Here is an 11544-nt window from a genome sequence, read left to right as displayed (position 1 = left end):
CTGCTCGATCCTGGGCAAAGCACCTTTTCCGTTTCCTTTGTCCTGACTTAAATAGGGCAATTCGCAGAGGCGCCCTATTGGCTCAACCCCGAGGGGGATGGCAGTCTGATCCGGTGGCCAGAACTAAGCCTAACCCGGATCCAAAACCGGGGAGGTCGCAGGGAGCAAAACCCCTCTCCTGCCACCAGAACCACCCCCCACACACACATCAAACCATGACAGTCAGACAGAAGGTGTTCCTTTTTCAAGCACAATCCCTCTCCTATCATAATTTACATGGACAGTTTTCAAAGCTACTTCTTGAATTATTTTGTCTACTTGATATGATTTTATCAACTGAAATAAAAACCATCATGCTTTCATGTTATATTACCTGTACTCATGCGATTTATTTACATGCTTGTTTCCATTTAGAGATTTCATTGCTCACTAAAATCAGGGTGTGTTATTACAGTTTTATAACTGAGAGAGATCCAGAATATAAGATTTACTTTGAGATGCAAGCTAAGACACAGAAAGAAACTATTACTGCCATAACTTCAAGAGATGCATTTGTTAATATTTAGTAGAAAGAGACCTTTTCTTTGACACTGAAGCAATTCCGTAGCATCAAACTAGTGTCATTACATCTGCCCATGGAGACCCCCATATTGGAGGGCTATTTAGAAAAGGCTTTTCTGTCCCTTGAGGCTAAATTCTATTTTGTTCTTCACAGCTGTGACCCTGCAGTCACCCAGTAAGACTATCCTGGAGGAAATACTCTGACTGTAAAGGGAGAACAGAGTTGTAAGCATCATAAGTCATCCCTGAAAAAGTGAGCAGGGAAGAATAATGAAAGCCCTGGCTCCTTTCCTTTCATATAGTTGAGGTCCAGACACGTTGTGTAACGTGTGTCTTGTAAATCACAAAAAGCAATCAGTGATCCAGAGGTTAAGTAGGCAAGAGAAAGAAGATGTAATTGCAAGGAGAGATTCAATGATTCACCTACTCTGAAGTTTGATTCACCTGCTGCCTTTCCTCTGCTCCCGAGACCTCCGCAGGGGCAGAGGCATCGGGGTTAGAAGTGCTGTACTGGCATCTGTATGGGAGCGAGAAGATATGACCAATTCGATTTGCATGTCTGGTTTAAAATATTTAGATGTATGTCTGTTAAAGATAGCTGTGTGGTAAAGGTGAGAGAGCTGTAATAGTTATAAATGTGTTGAGAAAATCTTTTAAAACCCAGCTGGTTTGCTTAAACGTGCCTGCCTAACAAAGCAGGAGCACACAGGCCAGAAAGGTAAAGGTTTTTTCAAAAATAAGAGTAGTTTATTTAGAAAACTGCTTTTTATGGCATTTATTGTGTGAATCTTGTAGGTCATTTCATACTTTATAAAAAGAATTAGAACTGTTACTGGGCTCCTGTGAGAGGAGGCACAGCAGACTGAAAGAGAGATGGCTGCAGAGCACAGCAGCAGACCGTCTGCATCAGGGTCTGAAGCCTTGAACGCTTCTGATTCAGCCCTCTTACCAAGCATCAGCACTATGGGTAGTTAAGCTAGGGTAGACTTCATAGGGACATCCTCTTTAAGGTAAGAAACTGAGTTAAGGAAATCCACATTTTTATGTCAGTGAATATTGCCAGGAATAGGCAGTGGACTTGGTCTGAAATGAACAATATTGTGTGATTATCTTTGCCTCTTGAATTATTTTGTATTTCTAATTTGCCATGTTGTTGTATTGTCATTTTATTTCCTTTGCTTTTCCTGAGTATTTAAACACCTATTTGCAAAATTCAGAAGACAGCATGTACAGATAATCCTTTTCTGTTTATTTATTTTTAAGTAGAAACTCCTAGAAATGAGAACTGGGAATTGTTGCCACTCACTATAAGCCAGCATGGAGGCTGACCATCTGGAAAGCAACTTTGCAGAAAAGGACCTGGGGATCCTGGTGGACGCCAAGTTGAACATGAGACAGCAATGTGCCCTTGCAACAGAGAAGGCAAATTGTATTCTGGGCAGCGTTAGAGGAGAGCTGCCAGTAGACTGTGGGAGGTGACCCTTCCCTCTAATCAGCACTGGTGAGGCCACACCTGGACCACTGCATCCAGTTATGGAGTCCCCAGTATGGGGACTGGATGTACTGGAGAGAGCCCAACAAAAGGTCACCAAGATGATCAAAGGACTGGAGCACCTCACATACCAGAAAAGGTTGAGAGAGCTGGGGCTATCCAACCTGGAGAAGAGAAGGCTCTGAGAGGCCTTACAAATGTATATAAATACCTGAAGGAAGGGTGCAAAGAGGATGGAGCCAGGGTCTTTTCAGGGTTCCCAGTGACAGAACCAGAAGCAATGGGCACAAACTGAAATACTTAAATGTTCTGTCTGAACATCAGGAAACACTTTTTCACTGTGAAGGTGACTGAGCACTGGTGCAGATTGCCCAAAGAGGTGATGGAGTCTCCCTCCTTGGAAATATTTAAAGACTATCCGGAAATGGTCCTGAGCAACTGGCTCTAGGTGGCCCTCTCTGAGCAGGAGGGTTGGGCAAGATGACCTCCAGAGGTCCCTTCCAACCTCAGCCATTCTGTGATTCTGTGAGGACACCTAGGTATGTACAATCATTTTCTGTCCTCTTGCTAATGCCTTTCATCTGTTGTACAGCTGCCAGGGGCTATCACAGTCCTATCTGCAGGCACATGCGTTCTCACCCAGGTGCAGATGGATATTGAATTAGCCAGCTCATACTCCATGCTGGCCAGATTGGGTGTGAAAGCACTTGGATCATTCCTGCATGGTAAGGTATCAGACTCTTAGCAGGGCATTTTAACCTGCTGTACCCTCTTACCTGAAGCACATCTAAGACATGGTTAGAGTTCAGGCTCCAACCTGAAGGATAAAGACCTACCAGAATAGATAAGCCCTTGGTCTTGTTGGTCTGTGTTTTAACCTCTGAAGGTAACTGGTTGTGTGATGGATCTGTTACTTGTGTGTGTAATTCATTCGTTCCTGAGGTGAGAAACATTTTCGCAGTACTTTCAAAACTAGTGTTACGCTTTTAAAAACCTTAGAAGCATTAAAGAAAAATAAGAAAGAAAAACATGAGGACACTACTCTTGGAAGCTTATTCGGTGGCTGGAAGGAAATTGTATTATCCATTGCATATATGCTTAACCAAATTTGTATGATCCTCTTGAAGTTAAATGTCCCTTTTCTGTATGAAAAGCGCTTCAGTAAAGCCAGTTAGCATGACTATTACGATTTTATTTGGATTCGAGCAAAGTCTTTTCAGGCTAAAGAAATTATTTTTGATAGCATTTGAAAAATGACAGAGGAACTGATGTTTAAAATGCAGTGTCAGAGGAGATGAGAGTTTGGAAGGAAAAGCAGTCAGTGTCATCCTCTTTGTTTGTCTAGCGCTGTTGTGATCCATATAATTAATAACAGTAATATTTGTTCCCTGGTAAAACGACTCTCTTCAATTTTGTGGATCAATAATAAACAATATAGTATATATCAAATGTGTGATAGCATATCTGTGTAGGCATTGTTTAGACTCAAGTGAATTAAATTCAAAATCTTGGCTCTAGCAAGTTGCTTGGTAAATTGAAGCTGTTAAAAAACATCTTTTCAAATACTTTAAGAACTGTGAGTGAGAAGTACTATAAGATCTAAGTATTTTTATTGTAATTATTTACGTTTTGTCTTTAAACGTTTGCTTAAGATTGACTTGAAAAAATACTTATTAAGTACTGTAGCAAATTAACTCCGCTTTGCAGTTAATTTCGATTTGTTTGCAAATGCGTATTCAGTAATTTCTGTTTATAATTCTTAATCTGGAAATTCCCGAAAAAAATGTTTTTAAGGATTCTGAAGGAAGTGGTGAGCTTTTTTATTCTTCATATGACATGACTATTTTGATTCTTACTAGATATTTTATTTTCTCTTTTCTTTTTTTTAAAACGAAATTGCTTTATCAAAAGTTCTCTTCCTACAAACTTGCCCTTAACACAGATATTAGGCAAATTACTATATCAAATCAATATCAATGATGCAGGGATATAAAAAATTAAGCAAATTGCTTTTCTTCTTAATTGGAGGAGCTAGTATTCAAAGAGAGTGTTATAATGGGAGTTTCACTTTATCTGGTTGCCTAAACTGAATTTTGATCTGTGAAGCACAAAGTCTTAATACTGTTGTGGGTTTTTATTTCCAAAGCATGGTCCACTAGCACCTCCCTGGGAGGTTTTGTAATTTTTAAGAATGAAATGGGTTCCACTTCATCTGTGAAATGCAGCAGAGCTAGATCCTCATAGCTGAATCAGCTGGAGAAGAAAAGGCAGAAATTTTAAACCTCTAATATTGTCATAAATTACTCAAATAAAGAAAGATCACCAGCAAAACTAGAAAATATAGAATGTGTTTTCCCAAAATGTTAACTAGCCAGGAACCTGAAATATTTCATGCTGAGCATTCCAGAAGTAAACGATTTATTCTGCAAATAATGGCATCATTCTATGACAGCAGGACTTGTACAAATTGAAACCTATGTTGTACTAGGTAATCTTGCATTAAAATAGTTCTTTATTATAGCTTATACACACATATCATTAAAGATTTCATTCCAAAGAAATCAATGGGATTCAAAATGGTGGCTATCTTTTTGTCTCATCTATCCATTGCAATGCTTATTTCTGTTTTTTTCTGTTCTTATTGTAGCAAAAATAATATCAAAGAATAAAACTAAACTCATAGATAATATGAGGATATGTTAATGAACCATGGGCAGTGGAAGCTATGCCTTAGGATTGCCTGTTTCAGAGGTAAATTTGGTAGGTTTATCTCTGACTTTATTCTTAAATGGAAAGATCTAAAACAAAGAAAATGAGACAGATGATTTCTACAGGAGAACTCTGCAACTACTCTAAAAGTAGACTCCGGAGCAATATTGTTGAAATTCCCCAGACAGCTGAGTCAGTTCTCCCTCTGTGAATACAACACCATTTCCATAGATGGAGAGCAGGGAAGCCATGACCTTGGGGCTGGGTACAATCTATGACTGCCAATTCATGCAATCCCCAAGCACGTGATTTTTTATTTTTATTTTTTAATGTCATCGTAAGGCAAAACTAATGATTCACTACTGCCAAAAGTGTTTGAAAATGAAAAGTTCCTTATTCTTGGGGGTTATTTTTTGCAGTTTGGTGGTCTTCCCACACAAAACTGTGGATCGCTATTGTGTTAGTTGACCTGAAGATGACAGCATAATGGAGAATGGCACATTTAACTGTGCTCAGCAGACATGATGGCAAATATACCCACTTATGTTACCAGCCACGGACTGCATTGTGTGTACAAAAACATGAATTTTGAAAACTGAGCACAAAGCAATGTGAAAAATCCCCATACTTCCAGAGACGTTCTGCAGAGCCTCAGTAAGCTGCACTGCTTCCTCCTCTTTCCCAAGCCGAGAGCACAACTTTCTGCAATACATCTCAGCTCTGGATAGCTGCTTCTCAGGGCTCCGTATGTCACATGCTTGCTTCATTCAGATTGTTACTGTCTGGCTTTGGTCCTGCTTTTACTGTGTTATAAAGCAGACTCAGGTGCATTTTTAAAATGTATATTTATAAGAGCATATATTGGCATTGTGAAGTCCCAGATGTGCAAAATTAACTTTCTCCTGCTCTATTCACTCTAGCACCTCTTCAGCTTCCCTCCAGGTGTCCCTGGGGGAAGAAAAGCAGCCTTGCCTCTTGCCCTGGAAGTCGTGGTATGCTTTTTCTTTAGGCAGAGAGAGACGTGAATTCTGAAGGGTTTTTATAATTTAACAAGCTTCCAATAACCTCTGGCTGTTGGGGAATGCTATACACCTTGCATTTCTTGATAATAATGGCAGACAGGCAACATAATTTTTATTCTAACATACTCTGTATGACTTCTGAGATTGTTATTTCTCCTATGACAAGCTAGGATAATAGAAGTGCTTCCTTATTCTCATGGCTATCATCTGCCTATAGTAATTATTTAGTAGCTATAGTCATTGCTTGTCATTTTATTTAAAAAAAAATAATTTTACTGTCTTAATATCTATGTGATTGAGAAAGTTTTGACCTTCAAGAGCAAGCTATTTCCTTTGTCAATGAAATGTGTGCAAACATGCAGGATATTCACCCCTGCTATTGCTTTGAACAAAAAATAATGTTCAATGAAAAAAAAAATCTGCTGACAACAACTTACAAATGACATAGAACAGTTATTTTTTTTCCTTTCTTTACCCAGAGACTTCCAGTTGCCTCTGGCCCCAAAATACATTAACAAAATCACAAACACTGCTTCAAAGGAGGTCACAAAGCCATTAGTAATACGAGTAGAAAGGATGGTTTTCAGTATGAACGCTGGTAGAAAGAGCTGAGTATTTCCAGAATCTATGTTTTTTCACACTTACTCAGTTTTTCTCATGAACCTCAGCTTGGCTGCTCCCCACTTCTAGCAGTGTCAGGGCAAAGTGAACCAAATCAGTCAAGAAGACTCAGCTCACTGGAGAAAGGGCAGCATGGTTCAAATAGCAATGCCTGCCTATGGCAATTCAGGTCATTGCCATGGCTTAATCCTCTTCAAAGACTTAATTTTGCATCATAGATAATTTTATTTTAGGAAAACAGTTTTACCATTTAATACTACGTACCACCTACATTAGACTAATGAAAGGGAATAGCTTCTCTTTCCCAGGCTGAAGAGCTAAATCACAACAACTGCTCCTGATGCAGCCTGAGCCTGAGGTCTCAATAGCTGCTGGGGTGGTAAGAGCTCTCTCAAAATGCAGTTTAGAACATTGGCAGATCGCTGTGCTCATGCTCAAATCATAACTCTGTCCTCTTGTGCTTGCACTGTAGAGATTTGTATTCTGTAGGCAGAGGACAGAGAAGGCCATTGAGATAGTTTTTTCTCTCATATATATGGGGATCTTTCATTCTATAGATTATGTTGGCTAAGTTTGTTTGGTCTATAAACTGAGGCATAGCCTCCTTTTTTTTTTTTTTTTTTTTTTTTCTGAATGCACAGAACTCTATTTTCATCTTACACTACCAAGCTGGCTAGATCATCTTCCCTCTTGTTCTTCAGAAGCATTCAGAGATGCTGACTATGCAGATCAATTCTGAAAAAAACCCTGCAAATTAAAAACTTTAAATGGAAGATGCTCCTACATTTTATGTTTAACAATCAACAGTATGTTTTTTCACCTTTTAAAGACTTTTTTTTTTGCATAGAATATTAAGACAAACCAATTTGATTAAAAGAACAAGAAATAAATACACCTTGGCTGAAAATATCCAGGAGTAAATTTGGGCAACAGAAAGGGAAAAGAAGGGTTTCCAAAACCAAAACACAACCTCTGCCTCACGATGGAACAAGACTCCCTTTAGTACTGCTTTCTTTTTCTTTACAAATTCAGTGAAGAATTTTCTTCATGAAAGTAGGATATTCATGTCGAGTTCTGGTTTTGTGTTTTTGATGTTGTTTCAACTGAAATGAAATATCCGCTACTAAAAAAACCTTCAACAGTTAAAGAATTTGGCTCAAGCACAGTGCATTTCCCACTCCCATGAGACTTTAAGGAATTAAGCCCAGTTTAACAGTACTCCTCTGCTGCTTCTAGAACATAATCTGCTGTTTCTAGCCAGCATCTTCTTTATTTCTATTAGCGTACCTAGATCTTCTTCTGATCACAGATATGTTGATGGAGGTTGAATCTATTACAACAGTTGTGGCAAGGACTAGGTGTAATTCACAAGTTAGTATAAATGAAATATGTCCTTCTTCTTCCCATCACAGGGATATAAATCTTTTCCATATTCTGCATGTACAGCCTGACTTGTTAGCTCAGACTGCTTGTGTTCTCTCCTTTCAAAGACTTATGTCAGTGAAACAGGCAATCATCCTATAAACAATATCATTTACTAGCATTTAAGAGGATCTAACATTTCATTTCTTTGCAAGATTTTTGTTACTTGCTGAGAAATAATCCACCAGGCTGATTTTTGCCATGAGGATTAATATTGCTTAGAAGATCAATATTAAACTATAAAGAAGACATTCCTGCCCATGTCATGTACAGTTGCCTTCAATTTAGCCTTTTTTTTTTCTGCTGCTCAAGCAGTCAAAAAAACCTGATCTTTCCGAGTTTATTTCACAGAATTTGCATAATACATGTAGAAACATATGTACTGAATAATCAACAATACTCTCAAATTGTCCATTTATTGTTTTAAAGACTGATCTTATAAACTAGTGGTTTTACTTTTACAGTAAATTGGAAGCTATTTTCCCCACATTTGCTTTACATGTCCTCCTAATTAAAGTAGAATAAAATATGTTTTAGAACTGAAATAAGCTATCTCTTTTCTGCAGTATGCATTTATAAATTGAATTAGCACATTTCAATCAGCTGCACCCTCTAATTTAAAACTGTCAGCTTAAACCATAATCAAAGAAGATATCTCAATAAGTAGGCTCTGATAATCTAATTCTTAAGGTGACATTTCAGAGTTAGCATACTTTGTTTCACTATCTTTTTTCTCAAGGAATATTTGAATATAGACTTGTACAAACAAAACTTTACAAGAGTTATACCAAAACTCTTTGGAAAAGAAGATACTTTTTTGTTTTATAACTGACCATCTGATATGCACATTCAAGAAACCAAATAAAACAATTGCTCTTACTGTGCTCCATAGGTTGACTTCAATGACTGCATACTCAAACTTGTACAGCTACAGTTCAGAGAGCTTCAGTTGTTCAGACCATTGTTGACTTGGTCTTTATCTGCTATGAAGCTAGGCCTTCATGAAATTAACTTTATATTTTGGTAAGAGGTGTTGCATTTAACTTGGTTTGGACTCTTCAGAGTCTGTGTTCCATCTCAGGCAGAGGCTGACAAATCCCTACAGTCTTCAGGGTCTAAAGCCATCTGTGATAAAAGTAATGAAGTTTGGGGTTTCTTATTTGGGTTTAATGCTGTTCCAGGAATGAAGACACTTCCATGCTTCAACATCTTATGTTACTGTGATGGTTTGATGTAGGAGGGTTCTGGTGGCAGGAGAAGGGATTTGCTCCCTGTGACTTCCCTGGTTTCAGAACTGAGTTAGACCCGGTTCTGGCCACTGGATTGGGCTCCCATCCCCCTCGGTGTTGAGCCAATCAACGCCTCTGCGAATTGCCCTATTTAAGTTGGGACGAAGGAACCGGAAAAGGTGCATTTGCCCGGGAGTGAGGAGCGAAGGGAGGAGGGCGCTGCCCCTGCTCCCCTACTCTCGGCCGGGGGCAGCCCGCGCTGGGCCGGTGCCACCGGCTGAGGATGGTGGCAGAGGAGCCACCTGGGGAACTGTGGGAGCACCCCGCTTCCGGGGTGCCCACCGGGCTGAGTTCACCCAGAGAGGACTGAGATCTGAGAGAAACGGCCACACAGACACCGGGTCAGTGAAGAGGGAATGGGATGAGGTGCTGGAGCTGAGTTTCTCCTGCAGCTGGTGGCAAGACGGCAGGCGGCCCCCCTGCAGCCAGGACAGATTCGGCGGAGCAGAGACCCACTCTCAGCCCGTGGAGAAGTCCACGTCGGAGAAGAGATGCCTGAGCCTGAGAGAGGTCACGGAGCATGGGACGCACAACATGGTAGAGAGGCATCTAGAGTTCGTGGGACAACCCATGCCGGAGCAAGTGGCAACAGTTCCCTAAAATTCCGAGACTGTGGTAAAACCCGCACTGGAGCAATCCGATGGGGAAGGATTGCATCCTGCGGGTAGGACTCACTCTGGAGAAGTCTGTGGATTTTTCCTTATGAGTAGGGGATCCACTGGAGCAAGGGAAAAAGGGTGTAAGGACTCCTCCTCCTTTAAGAAAGGAGTGGCAGTGACAACTTGGGATGAACTGACCTGCACTCCCCCAGTCCCTGTCCCCCTGCGTTGCTGGGGGGAGGTAATGCTGGGAAGAAAAGGAAAAAGGTGGGGGGAGGTGTTGTTTTTAAGATCTGGCTTTGTTTTTTTTTTATCCTCTCAAGTAACTGGTTTTGTTTTCTCCTCTCCACTTCACCGGGAAAGGAGTGAGAAAGCGGCTGTGTGGAGTTTAGTTGCCCGATCGGCCTAAACCACGACAGTCCTGTATTGTCCTGCCTCTTGGCAGATGAAGTAAAAGTAACCCTCAATCTATTTTAGAATCTCTATACTCAGAATCTGAAACCTTGCGATATTCATTCAATCTTCCTTGCCCTTGTCTCCAAGCAGAAGCAGATAAGAATAACGATATGCCTATGGTCAGTTCTTTAGCCATCTTTCAGGTATGAAAGAATTATAACATAATTTAGGTTAGAGGATTGTTTCAGAGGTCATCTAGTTCAACCCACTGCTCAAAGCAGAGCCATGCCCAAAACTGGGTCAGCTTCTTTGGAGCCTTCTCTAGGTGAGATATGAATATTTCCAGGAACATTGATTCCACAGCTTTTAGGGGAATCATATCCTAGGACTCAGCCACTCTCATTACGAAAAACATCACTTTAAATTTAAGCTGTATATTAGAAGTGGCTTAAAATATGTTTTGATCTCTGATTTAGGGTTATTCGGGAATTTCAGAATCTAGACCAGGAGGAACGGTAGCCTAGGATTAGGGATTTTAAATGTTATGGGACTGTAAATTTACCTCAAAACTGAACTGTGGCCTGTTCTAATGCACATTTTGACTGCATTTGTAGAAGGCTACTTCTTGATTTCCAGTTCACTGATGTTTCCTGACTCCTTTTTTGCTATCTCCTCTGCTGAATTAAGTCTTCTTGCCTGGTCCTGTACCTTCTCGTCCAAAGAAACGCAATGGAGAGGTAATCAATGGAGATGCCGTGCTAAAGAAAGTGCTCAAGCTGTCTGTTGTTTTGGTATATAGATCAGTTCCCAGATTTATAAATAAATGAGGAGGTAAAAGGTGAGGAAGTGGATGGTTAACTAGCCAGAACGTACGTGGACGTGAAAAGATGAAGGTGGGACAACGTGAGGAGAAGGAGAAAGAAAGCTGGGGAACGTTGCCAGAAAAAAGATTAAATGGAGAAAAATAAGAGCAGTTTGTTCTTGTCACATAGAATCATAAAATAGATGTATACTTGATTTCATAAGCAGATGGTTTCATTTTTTGTAGCTTGTTCTATAACAAATGAGAAGTGCTTCCAAATAGAGTCAGGTAATTTTTAAGTATGAATACAAAGTGTGTAGCATTGACATTCTGTAAATATGTGACTTTGAAATTGTGATTCTGCCAAATCTGAGAAATATAAATTTTCATGTAGCGTGGCATTTTATAATCCAAATATTTTGACTAAAATGGGACATGTGCCTCCCTCCTCCTGCTGCAGTGTTAAGTAAATGTGCTTAAGGCATAAGATGATCCTGTTTGACTTTCTTCCTGGCCAGACTCTGTTACAGTTTTTCACTAGATCTGTAGAATCACGTTGTAGTTCCTGTAAGGAATGTACCTGAAGTTTGTACAGCTAAACACCTCTGTGCAGCTCGCAAGAGAAATAAAA

Source organism: Tauraco erythrolophus, chromosome 2, assembly GCF_009769465.1.
Source record: "Tauraco erythrolophus isolate bTauEry1 chromosome 2, bTauEry1.pri, whole genome shotgun sequence".
In the NCBI taxonomy this organism is placed as follows: domain Eukaryota; kingdom Metazoa; phylum Chordata; class Aves; order Musophagiformes; family Musophagidae; genus Tauraco; species Tauraco erythrolophus.
This window is presented reverse-complemented; position numbering follows the sequence as displayed.